The sequence below is a fragment of the Neolamprologus brichardi genome, chromosome 7 (assembly GCF_056152115.1).
Source record: "Neolamprologus brichardi isolate AB-2024 chromosome 7, ASM5615211v1, whole genome shotgun sequence".
NCBI lineage: Eukaryota > Metazoa > Chordata > Actinopteri > Cichliformes > Cichlidae > Neolamprologus > Neolamprologus brichardi.
This window is the reverse complement of record NC_142110.1, coordinates 41,919,887-41,931,167: the sequence shown is the minus strand read 5'-3', so window position 1 is coordinate 41,931,167 and position 11,281 is coordinate 41,919,887. Positions and strand designations below refer to the sequence as shown.

The 11,281-nt window shown below is 41.5% G+C and overlaps 1 protein-coding gene across 5 annotated transcripts in view; it reads left to right on the top strand.

The window, feature by feature from the left end:
* The first annotated feature begins 2,366 nt into the window (after positions 1-2,366).
* strbp (spermatid perinuclear RNA binding protein) overlaps positions 2,367-11,281 on the top strand; it is an 89,005-nt gene continuing 80,090 nt past the window's right edge. For 3 of the 5 annotated variants that reach the window (XM_006795539.3, XM_035909834.2, XM_006795542.3), the window contains exon 1: positions 3,747-3,974. The gene's annotated coding sequence lies outside the window, so the exon portion shown is untranslated. Of the gene's footprint in view, positions 2,449-3,746; positions 3,975-11,281 lie in introns of those variants that run through there. The other 2 variants (XM_006795540.3, XM_006795541.2) reach the window with 2 other exon arrangements.

Here is an 11,281-nt window from a genome sequence, read left to right as displayed (position 1 = left end):
GTGGTCTGCATAATGATCAGAAGTAATTAGGACACAGGAATGATAAAACTCTACATGTTTGTTAACAATCACAAAGGGTGGTGGAGTATGATAGTCAGATTAGCATTTATTGAAATGCTTCCTGGCAACACTGGCTGTCTAACCACAGGCAGGGCCGCCTGTGTTCATCCATGTGTGTGAGTCCACCTTGCTCTCATGTCCATCCCACGCTGGCACCACCATCTGCTACCCGTCGAAGTTCTGTCCGGCCCCAGCAAGGCTCCTCGCGCACACACACAGCTCCCTGTGTCCAGCTTGTGGTCAGACAGCCATGTGGCATTGAACCAAATGACCAACGGTTTGTGCACACATGCTGTGACCTTCACTATATGGTCCACAAACACCAAGTCCCTCTCAATCTTTCCCCTCTTTTTTGAGGTGCACATAGGCTCGATTAAAGCACTGAAAGAGAGTGTCTCTCTGTCTGTCCTTCCGTCTGTTTCTCTCTGTGCCATTTGGCCCAGTTTGCTGCCTTGGATTGAGAACATAGGAGCTCATCTTCACTACCAGCAATTCATATGTGTGTCTGTGTGTGCCTGTGTGTTTAGAAGACAACTAAAGTACTCCTTAGAGGGGTGTCAGATGGCAGGCGTTTGTGGTGATGTGTTGGGGGGCGTGGGGGAGGTGGAGAGATGATGGGGGCGGATGAAGGAAAGGATAGACGGAAACACAAGGAGGCGAAGACTGCTGCGTTCTCTGCTCTTCAGCTTTTGTTCTCCCAGATAATAACTCTCCACCCCCTGACTCCAAAAACCAAGGGAACCCCTCCAGTCTGGAAACATGAGTAGTGTTCAAGGATGCCGTGACAACTAGTTATTCCGACCTACATCAAGGTGTGTTATAAAACCGACTTCAGCGGCTTGAATTTTGAAATGTCTTGAAGATTTACACAAGCTTGTAAGATGATTCACTGCGAATTATCTGCAGTTGGAACTGCAACCGAGGCAGATTTATCACAGTCAATTATAAATGCCCTACGTTGCCCTAAAAAACCCAACATGCTTTTAATTCAGGCCAAAACTGAGTGGGGGGAAAACACAGAGGTACATTATTGCCAACAGCCTGGAGGCCAATCTGCCAGTAGCTGTGAAGAAAACTGAAAATTACAGATTTTTTTTTTTAACAGATTACGACTTATGACCACATTCAGACAGGTGTGCTCAGGTGAAAGTGGTAATACAGATCTTTGCACAAGAAGAAGATGTAAGGCAAAGCACATGTTGACAGGATGGGAAAATCTGACAGGAAATCAAAAGGCACTGAATGTTACAGTGAAAACAGATTTCTGTTTGCTATGACCCGGTTGAGTACAGCAGCATCTGCAACCCACATAAGATCTAAAAATACTCCCGCACCATTGACTGCTACTATGCTGTGGCCTAGGTAGGTAGATGAATAACAGCGTGTGTATGGTGCGCGTGTATTGTGTGTGCATGTGTTAAAGGAATAAAGGTTTGGCTGTACATGCTGAGGTTTGCTGCAGCCTCGTTTAGAAGTCTCAAGCAGAAATACCGTATTTAATGCATAGCATATTGCAAATATGTTGTGCGTTGTTGTGCATGTGGCAGAAGCACCTGTGGGCTACACTAGGCACCAATTACTGTAAATCAAATGCACTCATGCATTGCTGTAAATAGCTATCTGTGGCCCTGTTAGGATTTCATGTGCTCATGGATGTGGATAAAGCCAAGTTGCTCAAACGACAGCCATGGAAATTCTTCTGCTGTGCAGATGTGTAACAGATGTATCTCATATCTCATATTGAGCCAACACTGCAAAAGAAAGCTAAAAAAAAACCCTAAAATATTTGTCTGTAGTATGTTTCAGCTGTTGGTTATGTGACTGATTTATTCAGGGAGTTTAATTAAACTTAGTGTCTCTTTATCCTTTCTTCCACCCAACACCCCAACCCTAAGCCTGGTTCTGATTCAGCTTTCTTCCTGTTAAAAGGGAGTTTTTCCTTACCATTGTTGCCTTATGCATGCTCAGTGGGGGTCGTCTGGTTGTTGGGGTTTTCTCTGCATGTTTGTTGGTGTATTTTCTTTACAATATAAAGCTGTTGTTGTGATTTGGCGCTACATAAATAAAATTGAATCTATTTGAATTGAGTTGGATTAGACTGTTACGAGAGGTTGTACCTTTTGCCAGACTGCTTCCCTTCTCTCTCTCCTCTCCTGCACCTGCCTCTCTTCCGTGAACCGCTGTCGGCTGCACCGTTTGCTGCACAGGTGCGAATGGAGCAGCAGCTCCAGGAGCTCCGCCAATTAGGAGCACCGAACGGGGCCACGTGAACAAATCCCGTCGTCTAAATTCCCGTTCAGCGGCGGGCAGCTCTGAGTGAGCGGCAGCCCTGAAAGCCACACTGAGTGGGGAAGTAATAACGGCAGGCTGAACGGGAGCAGTGTGCAGGTAAATTGCTTTTTGTCCTGGCTTTACACTCCCCCCTCACTCCCTCCATCTCCCCTCACCAGCTCCGCATGAAGCAATTCAGATGCGCGGCTCTGGGACGGGTTGTCTTGGATTCATTTGTTGTCGCTTGCGGGTTGACTCTCTGCTCTCCTCCGATCAGATGCGCGGACAGGACAAACAGCATCCTCGGTTGCCCTGCACCGTCTACGCATTGAAACTCTGCCCCCCCCCCTCCCTTCCTCCTCCTGCTCCTCTTTTTCCCCTCTCCCCCTTGTCTCTTCCAGGCACATGAGGCTATTGATAGTTGACAGCAGCCTCGTAATCCCAGGCTGATCTGGCTGATCTTCCACAGCCATTTGCGAAACAAGAATGTTGATTGAACTTTATTTTGCTTCTAGATTTATTTTAGCTTAATTGGTAACGCCCGCATAGACTGACGCTGTGGCACCGGGGAGCGTGAGAGGCTTTTTGGTGCTGCATGCAGCCAGGCAGAGGCATAAGCTTTTATTGCTGAATTATTTATAAGACTGTCTGGGGGGAGAGAGAGAGTAGCTAATGCCTCTCGTGGATGGAGAGGGAGCCCTGGAGAAGATAGGCTACAGCTCCTCATATGCTTTTTAAATCAGTTTCTTTGCTCAGTTTTTTTGACTCTGTTGTTTTGGTAGTAAAGTCGTATTTAGTGCTTTCAACTACAAAAAGAAATCACTAAACAAGCACTCGTACTTTTTCTTTCATGCTGACTTGTTTACTCAGCATCTTACATCTGATTTTCTGTTTTATTTAAAATTGATTGTGTTAATGGACACAATCGACTTTTCTTTTTTACAAGCCTCAGATTAGATATCACATATATTAGATTAAGTAAATATAAATTAATCTGCGGTGAATTCTTGCCTAACCTCTCAAAGTAATGTCATTAGCTGCACAGGCTATACATTAATGAAAAAGCTCAGTTAGAAGCTCGTATCTTGTCTTTTTCTCTTTGTGTGTGTATATGTATATATAGGCTATGTGTGTCTGCATATGGGTTGAGGAATAGGTTTATCGCCATATATCAGCGGCTGTTTACGCTGTCACGTATTTTTTCCCCTCTAAAATCCCTTCCTGGTACGGAGAGCTAGTAGTAGGCTATAGATTACATACATGCGGCACTTCTGCACTTGCCTTCTTCACAGCCCGACTCCAGCGGAATGAGTCGACCCCCCCTCGTCCGCGCCTGCGCACTCCCGCCATTCATCTCCGGAGATTTCTCCCTCTCTTTGGCTCCGCTCTCGTGTCTTGCGAGGCGGGATAGACCAGCAGGCGGCTCCGGGCTCGCGCTCGCTCGCTGCCCAGGTTGTCAAGGCGCTCGTGATTTTTTTTTTTTATTCTCTTCGTCGCGAGTGGACGGTGACAGCTCAGCTCGTCTCGCTCACGTGTTGGACTGAGCTTTGTTTATCGGGTTTATTTTGTCTTTGCTCGGATATATATTTTTGTGGGGGTTTTTGAGTCATTGACGGACTCCCAGCAGCCCATTTGCCAACCTCGTAAGTATTTTCTTGATGTTTTCTGACGCCTATCTACGGCGCGCCGTCCAGGCAGAGTTGAGAATCTAGTAGCAGGAGTTTGAACAATTTATCTCTCCCTGTCGGTTGGTTGTGGTTAAGTTAACTGGCATTAAATAATTTATTTTTTTCTTTTTATTTTGCTTTCGCTTTTCCTTGTCAAAAAGCAAGAAGAGGAACTAAGTACACGATAAACTTTATTAATGTTACTGTTACTGAGCGTGTTACGTTTTCAGTCAGACATGTTTGAGTCTCAAAAATTAACTGTTCTTTGAAGAATAAGACAATGAAGCCAGATGGTGTCGGTCGACTGTAGTTCATCTTTTATAGCAGGTGTCTGATAGCCCACTTCCGCACTTGACTGTAAGATATGTAGGCTATATCGTTGGCACAAAGGTCTCAATTGTTCAGCTGTAGTATTTTATCAAACCCTTCTTCTGCGGTTTTTGGGGTAAGTCTTCCTGAAGTGTTAAATGCATTTTTTAAAAAATTGCTATGTTATTTAACTACTTCCTTTTTTTTAAATGCACCTTTAGCCTTCACGGGGCATAGTTTTAGGGAACCAAAAGTAAGTGATTAAAGTTTCATCACTGAGGTTAACTGGCTACTTCCTTACATACATATACCTCCTGTTTTGTGTGTATATGTGTCCTATTACGCGAGTGTGTCTATACGTGTGCGTGCATGCCCGTCATCGAGCGAGTGACAGAGAGGAAGAAAATGCTGAACTGCTCTCCCGTCTTGCTGAACCAGCTTGTTGGCATACCAAAAAAACAACAACAAAAAACCCCACGCATTAAACCGTAAACGTGCGCCTCGTTTCCCGGTTTTGGAACAACTCGAAAGACCACAGCAGGCGTGTCAGCTTGTCAGCGTTCAAAGGTCTTCACACCTACCAGCATGCAGTACCACGCAGAACTTTCTGACTTGTTTCTTCTGGTGCTGCAATATTTCTCCTCTTGTTAATTTTTTTTCGTTATGTGCAGATAGTTTGTTTCTCTTTTTATTGACTGGTGAATTGAGCTGCTTTTGCTCTCTGCTATGCTCGAGTGCTTCTCATTTGTCTTATCGTTTCTTTGTGTCTGGTGGTCCTCATGCTTGACTAATGGCCTGTTGCCTTGAGGTTATTTTTATTTTCTCCACCCTTCTCCAACCTGCTTTCGTGTGCAGGAGGTGCCCCTTGCTGACACACTCAGCCACACCTGTCCTGGTTATGTGGAAATGTGGGGTGCCTTTGTTGCCTCTCTCGCCTAAATGGAGTTGATTTATTGAGAGGGAACACAGGCTTCTTTAGTCCTTACTTGTTACAGCCGTATAATGCTCGTCTTGTACTGCACACAGTAGACTTTGTGAATGTGTTGGAGAGAGGGGGAGACAGGATTATTACATCCTTACTTCTTTATTTGTGTGGTCATACACGGCTATTTACTGCAGTGGACAAATATCTGCCTGCAGCCCTACAAAGTGAGCATTACATAGGTTAGGCTGAAAAAGTGTGCGTATGCTTGTGTCTGTGTGTGTCTGTGTGTGTGTGCGTGTGCGCGCGCTCCAGGCCCCTCCAGCACTTTCACGGACTCGTTCGCCCAAGCATTGACTTGGCAGTGAACTCTGAGTATTGACAAGATAAAAGGATGAGAAGGAGGGAAAGAGTGAGCTGTTGTTGTATGATCACCCTGCACAGTCTGTCTTTGTTTCCTCCTCCTTCTTTTAAGCATTGTTTTCCCTTGCTGTTCCTTTTTTGATATTCCAGATTTCCCTGATTTCCCTTTTCTTCATAATTCCCCCTAGACATCTCAGACTTTTTTTAAAGCATTTTTTTGTGTTTTTTTTTTTTCAAAGATGAAACAGGCATAGATGTTTCAACTTTGAATCTAGACATATATATATGTATATATATATATGAATATATTTAGCCCAGGTGACATTATGGCCCTAAAATGGAAATTTCCACTATACTGTCGCTATTGATATGCCTATATTTCACATTCCTGAGACATAAACCCCATGTTTTTTTATTTAAAGTAGGGCGTTTTACCATTTAGCCCTTGGTGTTTGATTTCCCTAGAATCTGGAAGGCGATTGAAGCGCACCCAGTGGATTTGGATTGCTTCAATGGATTTGAAAATGGATTTAATTTCCACTAATGGAACTTACTTGGGACCAGATACCCAGATTAAGGACACATAGAGAACTGGCAACACTAGTAGATAGACTGAGCACGCATAGCAAAGACAAATAGAGACACAGCAGAGTGACAATTTAATATCAGCCATAAACCATAAAATAGTGGTTTTTGACAGGTTCTTTTTTCTAAATATATTCCACACTGTCAAAGACCATTTTGTTTTTTTTCCAACATCCACACTAAGTTTTACTTTTGTAACGCAAAATCATAAATTGACATCCCTATAGAGCTTCTGAGGTTGTCACAAGAGAAATTGTTATATTTACAGAGATAAAGAGAAATTCCAGGTTGAAGAGTATTTTAAAGATTGCAGTTTTTAATGTTTGTTTTTTAATTTTTATATGAACTGAAGCTAGATCCTCAGAGATCTCCACATAGTCAGCAATTGAGATGTCTTGAGTGGACCAATCTGTGAATCATTTTCCACTACTTTTTTTCTTCATTGTCAGATACATTAAATGATGATGATTTCATCAAAAATCAATTCATTCATTCATTCATCCAAAAAGCAATCAAACCAAAATCAAAATTACTGAACAAAGTAAAAGTGCATTAAATTAAAATATGAATGATCATAAATGCTACTGATATCAGGTTCTACTGACCTGTGTGCCTGTCATTATCAAATAAACAACTAGAACCCTAAGGACTGGAGCCCTTAGATGATACCATTTGGTATGAGCGGTTATACTGTACATGTTGTTTATGTAGGATTTTTTTTAAGTTAATTATCATTTTAGACCTTGCTTTCTTGTGTTTAATCACAACATTTTGACTTTCTGAACTTGTTAAAGATTCATATTATATCACCGATATAGCAAAAAAATCTACTTTTCTAAAATGAAATACTAATTTTTGTGATTTTTCATTCAAATGTCAGAGGCAAAAGCTTATCTTTTATCTAATTCCTTCAGTTTGTGTTGTTGTTAGGTCAGCGTTGTATGAATGACAGTGTATGGCCTTCTCATTAAGAAGTCCATACGAACAGAATCAACCTTTTAGGATTTACTTACCTGGATGATTGAGCATGCATCAAGACACTTACTAAGTAGTGTTGGCAGTATTACTGTCAATACTGACAAACTTATATGACAACATATTTTAACCAGGTTGTTTGAGAGAGTTTTGAAGGCAAGAAGAGCCATTTGCCTGAGATGTAGGTTTATTGGCTTTATCATATTGTAGCTTGTCTGTTCCTTGTGTATTCACTCCACTTGCCTGATTCCTGTCACCTCTAAATGTGTCCCTCGGTTCAGCTCTCTTTCTTCTGCATCTGTTTTATGTACGCCTGGGAATGGCATCATGGTCCTTCAGCAGCTTGGGCTCTGGTTTGCTTTATGTTATGTGCTCAGCTTAAACAGTTTGGAATCTCAGTAACACTCACTCAGTAATAAGAGGAGACACAGCAATGTCACGGGACGTCTCCCTCTCCTGCTGCTACCTCTGCAGCATTTGAGTGTGTTCTGGTGCCCACTGCCTATCAGTGAAACAGGAGTCTTTCCACCAGTTCTCAGATTCTAGCATACAGCAGCACATTTAGAGTCTCATCTGGCAAGGAAATGTAGCTTTAATTCAATTGGCCAGAGCTTTAGTAAAAGCTTTCCTAATTGGCTGATATGGAAGCTGGCTGCCAAGGTTCCAGTAAGCACAACAGGGAGTTGAGGACAGTCCCAGAGGTGCTGTAGTGCAGGTGAGACTGTGCAAAGGGCAGATAACACGAGAGTGTGCTACTGTTTTGAATATTCCTCCATACACAATAATAAAGAACCTGCTAACTCAGATCCATCCGCCTCATTTTCAGCTGTGTCGTGTGCCACACATATGCAAATGTACACATGCAAACACACACTCCCCCCATGTGCATTAACAAGAAAGGCTTTTGTCTCTTCCCCACTTGGTAAAGGAACAAAGTCATCAATGCAAGAATATTGTCTCTGCGTGTGTTATATAAAAAGTGTGCAGACAGAAAAGAGACACAAAAAAATGCTACTGCCAACAGCCACATCAGCCATTCCTGCTTCCTTCACCTCAGGAATCCAGGAATAGTTCTGGGTGACAGAGACACCGGATACGAGATACGGAGACAAAGAGAGAAAATACACAGAGGCGGAGAGAGAACCAGGAAAGACAGAAACAGTGTGCAAGAGATGGCCATGTAAGGTTTACTGCACCATAGCTTGCATCGCTGCACAGAGACACTGAAGCTGAAATTAGTGTTTCAGAGGATGGGATTTCAAGTTACTGTTAACATGAACTTTGTTTTATTTTATTTATTTATTTATTTTTTTTTTGGGGGGGGGGGGGGGGGGGTACGTGGCTGCTTTATAACAACGCAAAGACAGCCTTCATTATATGATTCATAGAAATAACAGTGAGTCTATCTAAAAAATGGCCTGTTGTGGTTACATTCTGATTTTAGTCAAGTGCATATTAACACTGAATTAATTATTTGCAGTGGCATTTCCAAGAAGAGTTAAATTGTTTGAATCCATATATTGTAAACCACTTAGTGTGGCATTTACACAACCCTTGTTCTACAAATTGAGATAAAGCCCAGATAAGTGTTGGGAAAGTATTAACTATTTCCTTCAGAAAATGTTCATCCATATAATCTTAAATCTTAATTATTGTGATAACCTTTTATCAATTCAATTTATCAATTCCCACCAATATATAGCCATTCCTTTAATTTGTTCCCTCCTAGATTGTCAAAGCATTGTGTCAAGCTTACTAGCATTTTCTTGTGTCTTTGTCTTTTTTTTGGTATGATCTCTTGCCAGATGTTTGATCACTATCTTTGGCTTATTCCTGTAAATTTTGTTTGTTGGATTTTTGGATCCTTGCCTGGCTCTTTGTGAATTGTTGGATATCTGGGCTGTCTTCCTGTGCTGGACCAAAGCTTTTGGGCGTTTGCTGTTCCATTTACAAAGGGCAAACAGCACATTGGATATGAACAATAAATATAAACCTTCTCCTTTTACTAATGCGCTAGAGTGACATTTGTCAAAATGGTGGGAAAAAAATATCAGAACAGTGTGTTGCTCCACTTTTAAAATATCACACTGTATTTGGTGTGAGATGGAAGCTTTCAGAAGTCCACTACATTTCTGCATATTCTGCATTACTTGCATAGGTGGTGCTGGATTTACCAGGAAAGAGAAGATAGTGGCAGAAGATGGTGCAGGTTTAAGAATGTACTTTTTCATTGAATGGTTAGGTTTGTTAGTAGGTGTTGCAACACCACATTTACTGAAGGAGTAAATGAATTATCCTTTGTTTAACAGTTTGGATGCCCGCCTGCTCTATCACTCAGATACTGCCAATCACTGGCAGCTCTCCTTCGTATGCAGTTGTTTATGCACAGGCGCACACAAGCATATGATGTGTACAGAGCACATTCTGATAACCAGTTTAGGTAAAGTAGAGACAACTAAACTAATTCCTGCTCCTTCATCTTGTTCTTTTACTGTTTTGTTCTCTAATACACTCATTCAAAAGTGTGCACACATCCTTGCACCCACCCACACACACACTCTCACACACACACACACACATACACAACCCTGCCTGTCCCCTTCTCATGTCCCAGCTCTGCTTACTGTGTCAAAAAGAGCTTAGATCAGGGAAACCATAGCTTGCCCTCGTTCTGACTTCCAGGAAGATGGAGCTATTTATTCAGACCAAACAGGACATGTTTGGACTAACGCTGGAAAGTTGCCAGGCAGAATCCGAGCTGGTTCAACTAATTTGGTTAATTTGATCCAAGTGCCATAGAGAAAGGTGCTTTCCTCTGTTTGCTCCAAAAAAGGCCAGAATGGGTACTAGGGTTGCAACCCTTCAATATATTTTGTAGCAGTAGATCCTCCCCAAAAGGTTATCATTCATTTATTCACAAAAAAGTTGGCATAAAAAGAGCAAATTCCAGTAGGTTGATTGAGATGTGCTACTTCACAAATGCAGGTAAAAAAAAATGTGCTCTTTGGATCCATATAGGAAAAAGCTGGGAGGTTAGACTTGTACTTTGCTTTGTGATCAATAAGTTATAACCACAAAACCACAAGGCCCCATGGCATTCGTATTTTCCCAGAGACCAAGGTGACATTCATTGCTTTTTTCTGCTCCAAAAACCCCCAGGTTTATTCAGTCAACTATCTTCTATGACAAAGAGATTGTCAAAGAAATCTTTAATATTTTCTCATTATTCTGCTTTTTTGCAAGATAAATAACTGACCTGATTACCAGAATACTCTGTTTATTAAAAACCGTAGAGCTGTTTGCTCATCACAGTTGTGATATCCTGTCCTTATGCGCTTTGTCTGTCACTTTTAAGGCTCTTGTCTTTTTAAAAACAAAATTTCATACCTCAGAAAGAGCAGATGAAAGATTGTTTTTGTAGCAAACATGAAAAATATTGTCAGTTCTTGAAGGTTTGTAGCTGCTTGTGTTGTGCTAGTTGTTAGTGATCCCACTCAGTCTGCACTGACACCTGTCTACAATCTCAAAAAAGTAAAATCTTGCTATTTCTGTCTAAAGAAGCACTTGTTTTCAGGGAAATGAGACACCCTTCCTATCTCCTTCTCCTTCCCATTATAAAACATAACAGAAAATAATAAGTAATAAAGCTCTGAGAAAAAGAAACTGTAGGCGAGTCGGTCTCCACTGGGGCTGTCTAAGGCTTTTATTTGTGCTACTGTGAGAGGAAAAATGTCCTGGGATCATGAAACAGTCAAAACTACATTTGATGTTCATCTCACAAAAAATGAGTGAAGATTATAGCTCAGTTAAAAATAATTGACCGGAATACATTGGCTGTGTTGTGTGTGCAGTTGCATCCCCATAAGCAATATTTTCTCTCAACAGCAGTGACCCACTGACCGGTGTTAGCAGATTAATTGCTGCTTTCATGCTAAGCTGTAGCATATCACCCTGTAATTGGTAATGGAGATTATCAGTGAGATACTGCGTGGGCCATGACAGATTTAGATTTTTATATATGCTTATCGTAAGAAAGTAGGATTTATGAGATTCTGTTCTCTTCTGTATGCACATAGTAGCTCATGCTGACATGCACATTAAGATTACAATTTTTTTTAAAAAAGAATAT